General features: G+C 71.3%; 1 pseudogene; it reads right to left on the reverse strand.

The window, feature by feature from the left end:
- Positions 1-4,013: 4,013 nt before the first annotated feature.
- LOC142025172 (antigen-presenting glycoprotein CD1d-like) lies at positions 4,014-9,244 on the reverse strand (annotated as a pseudogene).
- Between the last annotated feature and the right edge of the window lie 2,081 nt (positions 9,245-11,325).

The following is an 11,325-nucleotide window of genomic DNA, read 5'->3' on the forward strand; positions in this document are numbered from 1 at the left end:
CAGCCCAGCCCCCAGCACCCCTGCCTGGGGAGAGCCCCCACCACGCCCACCCTGCAGCCCAGCCCCCAGCACCCCTGCCTGGGGAGAGCCCCCACCCTGCAGCCCAGCCCCACCTGCCTGGGGAGAGCCCCCACCTCCCCCACCCTGCAGCCCAGCCCCCAGCACGGCCCTGGGCCACAGTCCAGCCCCACCTGCCTGGGGAGAGCCCCCACCACCCCCATCCTGCAGCCCAGCCCCCAGCATGGCCCTGGGCCATGGTCCAGCCCCACTGCCTGGGGACAGCCCCCCATCCTGGGTAGGGGGCAGGCTGAGGAGCCACATAGAGAAACTGTCCCCTTTCACCCACACAGGGGAATCCTACCTGTGGCTTCCACCATGTGGGGGGGACAACAGACTAGAGCTGGGGGTCAGGGCTATGTGGGGTGGGGTGGGGTGGGGTAGGGTAGGGTAGGCAGTGCAGGGCTGGAGCTGGGGGTCAGGGCTATGTGGGGTGGGGTGGGGTAGGCAGGGCTGGAGCTGGGGGTCAGGGCTATGTGGGGTGGGGTAGGTAGGCAGGGCTGGAGCTGGGGGTCAGGACTATGTGGGGTGGGGAGGGGTGGGGTAGGCAGGGCAGGGCTGGAGCTAGGGGTCAGGGCTATGTGGGGTGGGGTGAGTAGGCAGGCCTGGAGCTGGGGGTCAGGACTATGTGGGGTGGGGTAGGTAGGGCAGGGCAGGCCTGGAGCTGGGGGTCAGGACTATGTGGGGTGGGGTAGGTAGGCAGGGCTGGAGCTGGGGGTCAGGACTATGTGGGGTGGGGTGAGTAGGCAGGGCTGGAGCTGGGGGCCAGGGCTATGTGGGGTGGGGTGAGTAGGCAGGGCTGGAGCTGGGGGTCAGGGCTATGTGGGGTGGGGTGAGTAGGCAGGGCTGGAGCTGGGGCCAGGGCTATGTGGGGTGGGGTAGGCAGGGCAGGGCTGGAGCTAGGGGTCAGGGCTATGTGGGGTGGGGTGCATAGGCAGGGCTGGAGCTGGGGGGCAGGGCTGGTGGGGTGGGGTAGGGTAGGCAGGGCTGGAGCTGGGGGTCAGGGCTATGTGGGGTGGGGTGAGTAGGCAGGGCTGGAGCTGGGGTCAGGGCTATGTGGGGTGGGGTGAGTAGGCAGGGCTGGAGCTGGGGGCCAGGGCTATGTGGGGTGGGGTGCATAGGCAGGGCTGGAGCTGGGGGTCAGGGCTGGGTGGGGTGGGGTAGGGTAGGCAGGGCTGGAGCTGGGGCCAGGGCTATGTGGGGTGGGGTAGGCAGGGCAGGGCTGGAGCTGGGGCCAGGGCTATGTGGGGTGGGGTAGGTAGGCAGGGCTGGAGCTGGGGGTCAGGACTATGTGGGGTGGGGAGGGGTGGGGTAGGCAGGGCAGGGCTGGAGCTAGGGGTCAGGGCTATGTGGGGTGGGGTGAGTAGGCAGGGCTGGAGCTGGGGGTCAGGGCTATGTGGGGTGGGGTAGGCAGAGCAGGGCTGGAGCTAGGGTCAGGGCTATGTGGGGTGGGGTGAGTAGGCAGGGCTGGAGCTGGGGGTCAGGGCTATGTGGGGTGGGGTGCATAGGCAGGGCTGGAGCTGGGGGTCAGGGCTATGTGGGGTGGGGTAGGCAGGCAGGGCTGGAGCTAGGGGGCAGGGCTATGTGGGGTGGGGTAGGTAGGCAGGGCTGGAGCTGGGGGTCAGGACTATGTGGGGTGGGGAGGGGTGGGGTAGGCAGGGCAGGGCTGGAGCTAGGGGTCAGGGCTATGTGGGTGGGGTAGGCAGGGCAGGGCTGGAGCTAGGGGTCAGGGCTATGTGGGGTGGGGTGAGTAGGCAGGGCTGGAGCTGGGGGTCAGGGCTATGTGGGGTGGGGTGCATAGGCAGGGCTGGAGCTGGGGGTCAGGGCTGGGTGGGGTGGGGTAGGGTAGGCAGGGCAGAGCTGGAGCTGGGGAGGAGGGGTGGGGCTATGTGGGGCAGGAGAGGCAGGGAGGGGCTGGAGCTGGGGGGCTATGCGGGGCGGGGGAGGCAGGGGCGGGGCTGGAGCTGGAGAAGGGGCGGGCTATGCGGGGCAGGGAGGCGGGGGCGGGGCTGGAGAAGGGGGCGGGGCTATGCAGGGCAGGGGAGGCGGGGGCGGGGCTGGAGAAGGGGGCGGGGCTATGCGGGGCTGGAGAAGGGGGCGGGGCTATGCGGGGCAGAGGAGGCGGGGGCGGGGCTGGGGGCCAGGGCGAGTCCGGAGCTGCTCCGCCCGCGCTCCCCACGTTCCCTCGCCGAATCGGGCGGCGAACAGCCAATCAGATGCCGCCTCCGTGCGGGTGTGTCACTAGTTGCCAGGCAGAGAGCGCAACGCGGGCGGGACGGACCGCAGGAGACGTCAACGGCCCCTGAGAACGCGAGGGGCGGGGCCAACGCTCGTTGCGGACCCAGAGGGGGCGGGGGCCAATTGTCACCCACCTGAGCCCAGTTTGGCCCCACTGGTCTGTTATTGTAGGGTCGTCAGGCAGAGAAGGGGAGCCAGGAACTTGGGGGTCCCCACCCCCAGCACCTGCCTGGGACGGGGCTCCCCGGGTCTGACCCCCCACCCCCACCCCCAGCGCCTGCCGGGGACGGGGCTCCCCGGGGTCTGACCCCCCCCACCAACCCCCAGCGCCTGCCTGGGACGGGGCTCCCCGGGGTCTGACCCCCCCCCCACCCCCATCGCCTGCCTGGGACGGGGCTCCCCGGGGTGTGACCCCCCCACCCCCATCGCCTGCCTGGGACGGGGCTCCCCAGGGTCTGACCCCCCACCCCCACCCCCAGCGCCTGCCTGGGACGGGGCTCCCCGGGGTCTGACCCCCCACCCCCACCCCCAGCACCTGCCTGGGACGGGGCTCCCCGGGGTGTGACCCCCCCACCCCCATCGCCTGCCTGGGACGGGGCTCCCCGGGGTCTGACCCCCCACCCCCCACCCCCATCGCCTGCCTGGGACAGGGCTCCCCGGGGTGTGACCCCCCACCCCCACCCCCAGCACCTGCCTGGGACGGGGCTCCCCGGGGTCTGACCCCCACACCCACCCCCATCGCCTGCCTGGGACGGGGCTCCCCAGGGTCTGACCCTCCACCCCCACCCCCAGCGCCTGCCTGGGACGGGGCTCCCCGGGGTCTGACCCCCCCACCCCCACCCCCAGCACCTGCCTGGACGGGGCTCCCCGGGGTGTGACCCCCCCACCCCCATCGCCTGCCTGGGACGGGGCTCCCCGGGGTCTGACCCCCCACCCCCACCCCCATCGCCTGCCTGGGACAGGGCTCCCCGGGGTGTGACCCCCCACCCCCACCCCCAGCGCCTGCCTGGGACGGGGCTCCCCGGGGTCTGACCCCCCCCACCCATCCACCCCCAGTGCCTGCCTGGGACGGGGCTCCCTGGGGTGTGACCCCCCCACCCCCAGCGCCTGCCTGGGACGGGGCTCCCCGGGGTCTGACCCCCCACCCCCACCCCCAGCGCCTGCCTGGGACGGGGCTCCCCGCGGTCTGACCCCCCCACCGACCCACCCCCAGCGCCTGCCTGGGACGGGGCTCCCCGGGGTCTGACCCCCACACCCACCCCCAGCGCCTGCCTGGGACGGGGCTCCCCGGGGTCTGACCCCCCCCCAACACACCCAGCGCCTGCCTGGGACGGGGCTCCCCGGGGTCTGACCCCCCCCACACCCACACTCAACGCCAGCCCCCTGGGCTGGGACCTCCCAGGGCGCAGCCCCACTCAGCCCTCTGGGACTCGCGGCCTCGGAGCAGGCGGGTCCGTCGCACGGCCTAGGAAGCCCTCGGCAGGCAGACCGCCGGGTGCCAGCCGAGCTCTGCGGGGACCTCCCGCCCCGCTCACAGCCCCTCTGTCTCCAGATCCCCGGTGAGCTGCCCCCCAGCGCCCCTGGGCCCTTTGTCCTTGGGCAGGGGACGGTGCAGCCCCTCGGCTGAGGGGCAGGACATCTGCGCCCCTCTGGGTGGCTGCAAAGAGCAAGCAGCCTTTCCCCCGCACCCCGAGATCAACGCCGCCCAGCAGGGAAACTGAGGCACACGCTGCGTATTTATAGGACATTTCCCGGCACAATCCCTCTCCCACTGCAGAGTGGGGCTGGCTCCCCTGGAGGTCTCTGCTCCGCCAGGCTGACCGCAGCTGCCCCGCGCTGGGCTCGGGTGCGATACAGCTCCCAGGAGTCGGCGTCTCCTCTCAGCACGGCTCAGGGACGCTCTTCTACTGGGACCGCTGCTCCCTGCAGCCCCCGAGGGCCCCTCCCCGAGCTCGGAGAGGACCCAGGCGTCCGGGCTGCCAGCCCCGTTCCCCAACCCACACCCCCTCCGTGGAGGACCCCTCTGAGGGCTGTTACTGCAGCCGGAAGCGCCTCAGTCGGGCCCAGGGCCCCCGGCGCTCGGTGCTGCGCAGGCACAGAACAGCCCGGGGCCCTCAGCTCTGGGGCCAGGCTCAGAGCCAGCCCTGAGCTCCATGTCCCCGGCAGAGAGGCGGCTCCCCACGCCTGGGCCAGCGCCAGCGCCGCCCCTCAGGGCCTGGACTGCCCCGGTCCTACGTCCCGGTAGCCCTGCAAGCAGAGAGCAGCGGGGTCAGTTATGGGGAGCCGCAGCCCCACCCCCCACCCGCACCCCCGGCGGGGACAGACTCACCTGCGTCTGCACCGCACGAGCACCGCGGCCAGGGCGGCTACGGCCAGAGCCCCCAGGGTGATGCCCACGGCCAGGCCGGGGCCCCAGCGCCTGCTGTGCTCTGCAACGCATGTGGGGGGGAAGGGACCCTGGGAACGGGCACCCGGCTCCCGCCACCCCCTGCCAGTGCCCCTCCCATCGCCCCAGCCCGGTCCACCCCCGGCCCTGTCCTGTCCCCCTCTGCCCCTCCCTCCGGCCCATCCCCCATCGCCCCACCCACCCCCGCCCCCTCTGCCTCCTGCGCCCCCTCCCGGTGCCCCCACCCACCCCCGCCCCCTCTGCCTGCCAGCGCCCCCATCCCCATGCCCCCACCCACCCCCGCCCTCTCTGCCTCCCAGCGCCCCTCTCCCAGTCCCCCACCCACCCCCGCCCCCTCTGCCTCCCAGCGCCCCATCCCAGTGCCCCCACCCACCCCCGCCCCCTCTGCCTCCCAGCGCCCCATCCCAGTGCCCCCACCCACCCCACCCCCTCTGCCTGCCAGCGCCCCATCCCGGTGCCCCCACCCACCCCCGCCCCCTCTGCCTCCCTGCGCCCCATCCCGGTGCCCCCACCCACCCCCGCCCCCTCTGCCTGCCAGCGCCCCCATCCCGGTGCCCCCACCCACCCCCGCCCCCTCTGCCTGCCAGCGCCCCATCCCAGTGCCCTCACCTACCCCCGCCCCCTCTGCCTCCCTGCGCCCCATCCCGGTGCCCCCACCCACCCCCGCCCCCTCTGCCTCCCAGCGCCCCCATCCCAGTGCCCCCACCCACCCCCGCCCCCTCTGCCTCCCAGCGCCCCATCCCGGTGCCCCCACCCACCCCCGCCCCCTCTGCCTCCCAGCGCCCCATCCCGGTGCCCCCACCCACCCCCGCCCCCTCCGCTTCCCATCCCGGTGCCCCCACCCACCCCCGCCTCCTCTGCCTCCCAGCGCCCCATCCCAGTGCCCCCACCCACCCCACCCCCTCTGCCTGCCAGCGCCCCATCCCGGTGCCCCCACCCACCCCGCCCCCTCTGCCTCCCTGCGCCCCATCCCGGTGCCCCCACCCACCCCCGCCCCCTCTGCCTGCCAGCGCCCCCATCCCGGTGCCCCACCCACCCCCGCCCCCTCTGCCTGCCAGCGCCCCATCCCAGTGCCCTCACCTACCCCCGCCCCCTCTGCCTCCCTGCGCCCCATCCCGGTGCCCCCACCCACCCCCGCCCCCTCTGCCTGCCAGCGCCCCCATCCCGGTGCCCCCACCCACCCCCGCCCCCTCTGCCTCCCAGCGCCCCATCCCGGTGCCCCCACCCACCCCCGCCCCCTCTGCCTCCCAGCGCCCCCATCCCAGTGCCCCACCCACCCCCGCCCCCTCTGCCTCCCAGCGCCCCATCCCGGTGCCCCCACCCACCCCCGCCCCCTCTGCCTCCCAGCGCCCCATCCCGGTGCCCCCACCCACCCCCGCCCCCTCCGCTTCCCATCCCGGTGCCCCCACCCACCCCCGCCTCCTCTGCCTCCCAGCGCCCCATCCCAGTGCCCCCACCCACTCCACCCCCTCTGCCTGCCAGCGCCCCATCCCGGTGCCCCCACCCACCCCCGCCCCCCTCTGCCTCCCTGCGCCCCATCCCGGTGCCCCCACCCACCCCCGCCCCCTCTGCCTGCCAGCGCCCCATCCCGGTGCTCCGCCCACCCCCGCCCCCTCTGCCTCCCAGCGCCCCATCCCGGTGCCCCCACCCACCCCCGCCCCCTCTGCCTCCCAGCGCCCCATCCCGGTGCCCCCACCCACCCCCGCCCCCTCTGCCTCCCTGTGCCCCCCTCCCGGTGCCCCCACCCACCCCCACCCCCTCTGCCTCCCATCCTGGTGCCCCCACCCACCCCCACCCCCTCTGCCTCCCATCCCGGTGCCCCCACCCACCCCCGCCCCCTCTGCCTCCCTGAGCCCCATCCCGGTGCCCCCACCCACCCCCGCCCCCTCTGCCTCCCAGCGCCCCCTCCCGGTGCCCCCACCCACCCCCGCCCCCTCTGCCTGCCAGCGCCCCATCCCAGTGCCCCCACCCACCCCCGCCCCCTCTGCCTCCCTGCGCCCCCCTCCCGGTGCCCCCACCCACCCCCGCCCCCTCTGCCTCCCTGCGCCCCCCTCCCGGTGCCCCCACCCACCCCCGCCCCCTCTGCCTGCCAGCGCCCCATCCCAGTGCCCCCACCCACCCCCGCCCCTCTCTGCCTCCCTGCGCCCCCCTCCCGGTGCCCCCACCCACCCCCGCCCCCTCTGCCTCCATCGCCCCATCCCGGTGCCCCCACCCACCCCCACCCCCTCTGCCTCCCTGCGCCCCATCCCGGTGCTCCGCCCACCCCCGCCCCCTCTGCCTCCCAGCGCCCCCCTCCCGGTGCCCCCACCCACCCCCGCCCCTCTGCCTCCCTGCGCCCCCCTCCGGTGCCCCCACCCACCCCCGCCCCCTCTGCCTGCCAGCGCCCCCATCCCCGTGCCCCCACCCACCCCCGCCCTCTCTGCCTCCCAGCGCCCCCATCCCCGTGCCCCCACCCACCCCACCCCCTCTGCCTCCCTGCGCCCCATCCCGGTGCCCCCACCCACCCCCGCCCCACTCAGGAGGGCAGGAAAGCCCCTGCCCAGGGCCATGCACCTACCCCAGGGGATCAGGAGGCCGCGGGGCCCCAGGCTGCTGTGCTGCACCCGGCAGGCGTAGCGGTGCCCGGCGCCCGGCCCCACGGCCAGGGAGCTGCGCAGCTGGTAGGTCTGGTCGGCGTTGGGCAGGATCCCGCTGGAGTCCAGCCGCCGGCCCGGCCCCACCTCCTCCCCGTCCTGCAGCCAGGCCACGCGGATGGGCCGGGGGTAGAACCCGCTGACCCGGCAAACCAGCAGGAACAGCACCAGGGGATCGGCGGGGGGAGGCGCTCGGGCGAACACCACGGCCACCGGCCGCTCTGAGACGGGGAGAGGGGCCGGCTCAGCCTGAGCCTCAGGGGCTCCCTAGCCCAGCCCAGCTCCACTGCCGGGGGCAGGCCTGGCCTCTGCTGCCCTGGCCGGAGCCCGGTTCTACCCCCTGCGCACCGACAGCCAGGGGATCCCCCTTCGCTCCCTGTGCTGTGCTGTATGGCTGGGAACGGCTGCCGCGCTCCACCCCAGCCACAGCTGCATTTGCACAGCTGTATTACTAGCTCCAGTGAATCAGCCCAGTAATCCAGGAACACCTGTGTAAATAGCCACCCCCGCCCCACCCCAGAGGTGGCCGCATCACGGTCCCGGGACAGGGATTGCTGCACTGACGACCCCTAGCAGAGGCTGTGCGCAGCAGCCAGGGGCGCCCGGCCTCACCTTGCTTCTGCAGAGAGCCCTTCCCGTGCTGGATGAAGCTCCGGAGCTCGTTGACGCAGGTGGCTCGCAGGAGTGACTGAAGGGTGATGCTCGTGGTCACGTCGTGGGCGAGATAGTCCTGGGTGTAACGCGCCCACTTGTCCTGCGAGTGGACGGCCCAGGTGCCGGCGCCCGCGTCGAAGCTGACGAAGGCCTGGCCGCTCGTAGAGCCCTGGGAGGAGCCGTTGGGGTGCAGCTGGCAGCGCACCAAGCACTGGGTGACAAAGGGGTCTGGGGGGAGAGGAGGCAGGGCACAGGGGGAGGGCAGACAGGCTGAGAACCGGCAGGGAACAGGCAGGGTCTCAGGTGCAGTGCAGGTCACCAGATGGAGCAGGACTGGGGGGTGGCCCTGGCCGGAGTTGGGGGTGGGGGGGGTTCCCCTTCCAGGGCCTGTTCTGTTCTAGGTGCACCGGGATCCCCAGGCCCAGCCAGACGGGCTGGGAAATCGTCGGTGGGGATGGGGCCGTGCCACCCGTATGGGGTGCCTCGGTCACAGGGCGCCTGAGATACAGACCCTGCCCGACCAGGCCAGCAGAGGTCCCCGGGACTCGGCCCAGGGTGGGGCACACAAGGCCCCATCCCCTCCAGCGAGCTTCGGCTGCAGTCTGGCCCCAGCGCTGGGGCGTCCCCTCTGGGGACACCGGCTCCAAGCAGCCGAGGACCAGGGTCGGGCTGGGCTGTCCCGGCAGGACACACTTGGCTGCTGCGATGAGTGTGTCAGTTCTCAGCAGCCCAGGGGACGACCCCGCCCCCCCAGACGGCTCCATACTCACAGCTGCGGCCCTGCTGCTGAGCTATTCTGTCACCAGCCGGATGAAGTTGAACAGGTAGCGATGTATCACCAGCTCCAGCTCCTGCCACTGCTTGGGGGTCAGCCCCTCCCCGGGCCCAGGGCTGCAGGAAGCGGATGGGGCAGGCGCTGCAGCTCATGGCGTGGGTCTCCAGGTCGCCCAGCAGGGCCAGCCCCTCCGTGGTCGCGGCGCTGGCGGTTGTTGGAAGACGGTGGTTTGGAGAAGCCGCAGGGAGACAGACCCTGGGGAGCAAACGTGGCAGACGGGGATTCAAGGGGAGCCATCTCTGTACCACTCAGTGCAGTGTCTGGGGCTGCCCCCAACCCCCTGCCCTCCTCCCACGCCCCAGCCAGGGTCATGCCCCGCAGGGGTGCGGCTCCACAGCCCGGACCCCCGGGAGGGGCTCCCCACTGACCCGCCAGGGCCCCCCAGGCCCAGAGGGGGAGCGGGAGCAGAGAGAGCAGCATGCTGGCAGGGGAAGGGGAGCCGGGCTCGGCGGGTGCCAGGAGGGGCCCCCTGTCCCTACACGCTCTGGGCCCTTCCCTGGGGAACAGCCCTCTCGTGAACTTCTCTTTTCTTCCGCCCCTGCTCAGCTCCGTGCCCGCAGCTGCCAGCCCAGCCAATCAGGGCCCCAGCGAGTCGGGGTGCGCAGGGGAGGGGGTTCCCCTGCAGCACGAGCAGAACTGGGCTCCTTTCCCAGGCTCGGTGCCGGCAAGACTCCCCCTCAGACTCCCGCAGCCTGTGGTGTGGCGGCTCCCAGCACAGCCCCTCCGCTGCCCTGGGGCAATGGAACCAGCCCCGCCCGCCAGGGGAGAGCCCCCACTGTCCCCCCGTCCCCTGCAGCCCAGCCCCCTAGCGCTGCCCTGGGGCAATGGAACCAGCCCCGCCCACCAGGGGGAGAGCCCCCTTGTGATGGGGTTCAGGGGTCCCCCTGCACTGCACCCCGTCCGCTGGCAGGAGAGACTCTCACTCAGCAGGTACAACAGGAGGTTTATCAGGCAACAGATGTCCAGTTTCTCACAGAAGCGTCAGTACAGCAGCCAGAGACAGTCCTTCCAACCTGTCCTGGGGAGAGGAGCCCGAGGGGGGCCCCTCTGGGGTGTAGCTTCCCCCTCCTCAGGCTGGCGCCTTCCAGCTCTCCTTTTCCTAGCCTCTAACTGCCGCCCCCGATTCAAAAAACCCCTCTCAGCTCCTCCCTGCTCTTTGTTCAGGCAGAGGTGTTACCTGCCAGTTGTAGCCCCAGCGTCATCCTTAGCCACTGGGAGCTGCTGCTTGCCTCAGACATCCAGCCTGACTCACACATGCACCCCCCCCCCCACTCCATCACAGTTATAGTAGGGTCGCTGGGGGCAGGTGGGTTTGTTATTGTAGGGTCGCTGGGGCAGGTGGGTTTGTTATTGTAGGGTTCCTGTGGAGGTGGGTTTGTTATAGTAGGGTTGCTGGGGGCAGGTGGGTTTGTTATTGTCGGGTTGCTGTGGAGGTGGGTTTGTTATTGTAGGGTTGCTGTGGAGGTGGGTTTGTTATTGTAGGGTTGCTGGGGGCAGGTGGGTTTGTTATTGTAGGGTCGCTGGGGCAGGTGGGTTTGTTATTGTCAGGTCGCTGGGGGCAGGTGGGTTTGTTATTGTAGGGTCGCTGGGGCAGGTGGGTTTGTTATTGTCAGGTCGCTGGGGGCAGGTGGGTTTGTTATTGTAGGGTCGCTGGGGGCAGGTGGGTTTGTTATTGTAGGGTTCCTGTGGAGGTGGGTTTGTTATAGTAGGGTTGCTGGGGGCAGGTGGGTTTGTTATTGTCGGGTTGCTGTGGAGGTGGGTTTGTTATTGTAGGGTTGCTGAGGGCAGGTGGGTTTGTTATTGTAGGGTTCCTGTGGAGGTGGGTTTGTTATAGTAGGGTTGCTGGGGGCAGGTGGGTTTGTTATTGTCGGGTTGCTGTGGAGGTGGGTTTGTTATTGTCGGGTTGCTGGGGGCAGGTGGGTTTGTTATTGTCAGGTGCTGGGGGCAGGTGGGTTTGTTATTGTAGGGTCGCTGGGGCAGGTGGGTTTGTTATTGTCGGGTTGCTGTGGAGGTGGGTTTGTTATTGTAGGGTTGCTGGGGGCAGGTGGGTTTGTTATTGTAGGGTTCCTGTGGAGGTGGGTTTGTTATAGTAGGGTTGCTGGGGGCAGGTGGGTTTGTTATTGTCGGGTTGCTGTGGAGGTGGGTTTGTTATTGTCGGGTTGCTGGGGGCAGGTGGGTTTGTTATTGTCAGGTGCTGGGGGCAGGTGGGTTTGTTATTGTAGGGTCGCTGGGGCAGGTGGGTTTGTTATTGTCAGGTGCTGTGGAGGTGGGTTTGTTATTGTAGGGTTGCTGTGGAGGTGGGTTTGTTATTGTAGGGTTGCTGGGGGCAGGTGGGTTTGTTATTGTAGGGTCGCTGTGGAGGTGGGTTTGTTATTGTAGGGTTGCACCTCAGTGCTACCTCACGACGCCACTGACTCGCAATGAGGATCTCTCCTTGGTTCCAGTAGAAATTCCCCCCCCCGTGGGAGGGGTCCCCAGGGGTCACAGCTGTTCTGGGGGTG

This window comes from Carettochelys insculpta, chromosome 22, assembly GCF_033958435.1.
Source record: "Carettochelys insculpta isolate YL-2023 chromosome 22, ASM3395843v1, whole genome shotgun sequence".
Classification (NCBI taxonomy): domain Eukaryota; kingdom Metazoa; phylum Chordata; order Testudines; family Carettochelyidae; genus Carettochelys; species Carettochelys insculpta.